Genomic DNA, 4,689 nt, shown 5'->3' with positions numbered 1-4,689 from the left:
TTTCTTTTAGTTGTAATAATATCTTTCATGTACTTAGCATAAGGATTTACTTTAAGCATATCAGTCAAACGCATATGCAAAAAGATAGGTCTAATCATTTCAGCAAAGCGCTCAAAATCCTCATCATCCTTTTTATTGGATGGCTTAGGAGGAAAAGGCATGGGTTTCTGAACCCATGGTTCTCTTTCTTTACCGTCCTTCCTAGCAACAAAATCTCTCTTATCATAACGTTGATTCTTTGATTGTAGGTTATCAAGATTAACAGCAGGTTCAATCTCTACATCATTATTATTGCTAGGTTGAGCATCGACATGCACATTATCATTAACATTATCACTAGGTTCATGTTCATCATCAGATTGTGTTTCAGCATCAGAAATAGAAATATCATTATGATTCTCAGGTGTGTCCACATTAAGTTCACTAGAAGCATGCAAAGTCCTATCATTTTTCTTTTTCTTCTTTTTAGAAGGACTAGGTGCATCTAAATTATTTCTCTGAGAATCTTGCTCAATTATTTTAGGGTGGCCTTCAGGATACAAAGGTTCCTGAGTCATTTTACCCGTTCTAGTAGCCACTCTAACAGCAAAATCATGTTTATTATTTAATTCATCGAGCAAATCACTTTGAGCTTTAAGTACGTGTTCTACTTGAGTGGTAATCATAAAAGCATATTTACTAATGAGTTTAAGCTCACCTTTAACTCTAGTCATATAATCACTCAGGCGTCCAATCATGTAAGCATTACTCTTTAATTCTCTACCAACATAAGTGCTACCTCTTGAGCACTGCGTTGGTTTTCCTTGAAGAGGAAAGGGTGATGCAGCAAAGTAGCGTAAGTATTTCCCTCAGTTTTTGAGAACCAAGGTATCAATCTAGTTGGAGCCTCCTCAAAAGTCCCACGCACCTACACAAACAAACAAGAACCTCGCAACCAACACAATAAAGGGGTTGTCAATCCCTTCACGGTAAATTCCAAACGTGAGATCTGATAGAGATAATAAGATAAGATAAATATTTTGGGTATTTTTATGATATATATTGGAAAGTAAAAGATGCAAATAAAAGATAGATGGAAAACTTATATGATAAAAGATAGACCCGGGGGCCATAGGTTTCACTAGTGGCTTCTCTCAAGATAGCGTAAGTATTACGGTGGGTGAACAAATTACTGTCGAGCAATTGATAGAAAAGCGCATAGTTATGAGATTATCTAGGCATGATCATGTATATAGGCATCAAGTCCATAGCAAGTAGACCGACTCCTGCCTGCATCTACTACTATTACTCCACACAACGACCGACTCCTGCCTGCATCTAGAGTATTAAGTTCATGAAGGACAGAGTAACGCATTAAGAAAGATGACATGATGTAGAGGGAGAAACTCATGCAATATGATATAAACCCCATCTTTTTATCCTCGATGGCAACAATACAATACGTGCCTTGCTGCCCCTGCTGTCACTGGGAAAGGACACCGCAAGATTGAACCCAAAGCTAAGCACTTCTCCCATTGCAAGAAAGATCAATCTTGTAGGCCAAACCAAACTGATAATTCGAAGAGACTTGCAAAGATAACTTAATCACACATAAAAGAATTAAAGGAGATTCAAATATTTCTCATAGATAAACTTGATCATAAACCCACAATTCATCGGATCTCGACAAACACACCACAAAAAGAGTTACATCAAATAGATCTCCAAGAAGATCAAGGAGAACTTTGTATTGAGATTCAAAGAGAGAGAAGAAGCCATCTAGGTAATAACTATGTACCCGAATGTCTGTGGTAAACTACTCACAACTCATCGGAGAGGCCTTGGAGATGATGTAGAGGCCCTCCATGGTCGATTCCCCCTCCAGCGGAGCGCCGACGAAGGCTCCAAGATGGGATCTTGCGGATACAGAAGGTTGCGGCGGTGGAAATAGTTTTTCGTGGTGCTCCTGGATGTTTTTGGGCTATGTGGGTATATATAGGAGGAAGAAGTACGTTAGTGGACGCTCGAGGGGGCCACGAGGGTGGGGGGGTGCGCCGGGCACCTTCGTGGCTGCCTCGTTTGTTACTTGACTTCCAATCCAAGTCCCCTGGATTGCGTTTGTTCCAAAAAGATCGCTCCCAAATGTTTCATTCCGTTTGGACTCCGTTTGATATTCCTTTCCTTCGAAACCCCGAAATAGGCAAAAAAACAACAATTCGGGTTGGGCCTCCGGTTAGTAGGTTAGTCCCAAAAATGATATAAAAGTGTAGAGTAAAGCCCATAAACATCCAAAATGGGTAATATACTAGCATGGAACAATCAAAAATTATAAATACGTTGGAGACGTATCAATAAGCATTGAAGTTATCTTGTCTAGCTATAAAGTCATCAAATTCATCCAAGCATTGGCTAAGAAACTTAGTAGACGGGATTTCAACTTTATCATATCAATAGAGAGAATTTACCTTTACTACGTGTGTCGGGTTACCAAGACCATGTATTTCTTCAATAGGTGGTAAATTAAGACCATGTATTTCTTCAACATGAGGTAAATTCTTAACATTCAGCTTTAATACCTTTTTCTTTCATAGATTTCTTTGCCTCTTGCATATCTTCAGGACTGAGAAATAGAACACCTCTTTTCTTCGGAGTTGGTTTAGGGGTTGGCTCAGGAACTGGCTCAGGAAGTGTCCAATTGTTTTCATTAGTCAACATATTATTCAATAGTAATTCAGCTTGATCGACTATTCTTTCCCTGAAAACACAACCAGCACAACTATCCAAGTGGTCCTTGGAAGCATCAGTTAGTCCATTATAAAAGATATCAAGTATTTCATTTTTCTTAAGAGGATGACCAGGCAAAGCATTAAGTAACTGGAGAAGCCTCCCCCAAGCTTGTGGGAGACTTATTCTTCAATTTGCACAAAATTATATATTTCCCTTAAGGTAGCTTGTTTCTTATGAGCAGGGAAATATTTAGCAGAGAAGCAATAAATCATATCCTCGGGACTACGCGCACAACCAGGATCAAGAGAATTAAACCAAGTTTTAGCATCACCCTTTAATGAGAATGGAAATATCTTAAGGATATAATAGTAGCGAGATTTCTCATCATTAGTGAACAGGGTGGCTATATCATTCAATTTAGTAAGATGTGCCACAACAGTTTCAGATTCATTGCCATAAAAAGGATCAGATTCAACCAAAGTAATTATCTCAGGATTGACGGAGAATTCATAATCCTAATCAGTAACAAAGATAGGTGAAGTAGCAAAAGCAGTGTCATATTTCATTTCGGCATTCCGAGTTTTCTGTTTCAGTTTAGCTAATAACTTCTTAAGATCAGATCTATCATTGCAAGCAAGAAAATCTCTAGCAGTTTCTTCATCCATAACATAACCCTCGGGAACAATAGGTAATTCATACTTAGGGGGAGAACCTTCATCATCACTATCTTCAATAATTTCATTTTCAATAATTTCATTCTCTCTAGCCCTAGCTAGTTGTTCATCAAGATATTCACCTAATGGCACAGTAGTGTCAAGCACATAAATAGTTTCATCATAAGTATCATGCATAGTAGAAGTGGCATCATCAATAACATGCAACATAGCAGAATTAATAGCAGAAGCAGGTTTAGGTGTCGCAATTTTACTCATAACAGAAGGAGAATCTAGTGAAGAGCTAGATGGCAGTTCCTTACCTCCCCTCGTAGTTGAGGGATAAGTCTTAGTTCTTTCGTCTTTCAAGTTCCTCATAGTGACCAGCAGATATAAATCCCAAGTGACTCAAAGAATAGAGCTATGCTCCCCGGCAACGGTGCCAGAAAATAGTCTTGATAACCCACAAGTATAGGGGATCGCAACAGTTTTCGAGCGTAGAGTATTCAACCCAAATTTATTGATTCGACACAAGGGGAGCCAAATAATATTCTCAAGTATTAGCAGTTGAGTTGTCAATTCAACCACACCTGGATAACTTAGTATATGCAGCAAAGTATTTAGTAGCAAAGTAGTATGGAAGTAACGGTAATAGTGGCAAAAGTAACATTAGCAGTTTTGTAGCAATTGTAACAGTAGCAACGGTAAAGTAACTAAGCAAAGCACAATATGCGAAAAGCTCGTAGGCATTGGATCAGTGATGGATAATTATGTCGGATGTGGTTCATCATGTAACAGTTATAACATGGGGTGACACAGAACTAGCTCCAGTTCATCAATGTAATGTAGGCATGTATTCCGAATATAGTCATACGTGCTTATGGAAAAGAACTTGCATGACATCTTTTGTCCTACCCTCCCGTGGCAGCGGGGTCCTAGTGGAAACTAAGGGATATTAAGGCCTCCTTTTAATAGAGTACCAGACCAAAGCATTAACACACAGTGAATACATGAACTCCTCAAACTACGATCATCACCGAGAAGTATCCCGATTATTGTCACTTCGGGGTTGTCGGATCATAACACATAATAGGTGACTATAGACTTGCAAGATAGGATCAAGAACTCACATATATTCATGAAAACATAATAGGTTCAGATCTGAAATCATGGCACTCGGGCCCTAGTGACAAGCATTAAGCATAGCAAAGTCATAGCAACATCAATCTCAAAACATAGTGGATACTAGGGATCAAACCCTAACAAAACTAACTTGATTACATGGTAAATCTCATCCAATCCATCACCGTCCAGCAAGCCTACGATGGAA

Source organism: Triticum dicoccoides, chromosome 5A (genome assembly GCF_002162155.2).
Source record: "Triticum dicoccoides isolate Atlit2015 ecotype Zavitan chromosome 5A, WEW_v2.0, whole genome shotgun sequence".
Classification (NCBI taxonomy): Eukaryota; Viridiplantae; Streptophyta; class Magnoliopsida; order Poales; family Poaceae; genus Triticum; species Triticum dicoccoides.
This window is presented reverse-complemented; position numbering follows the sequence as displayed.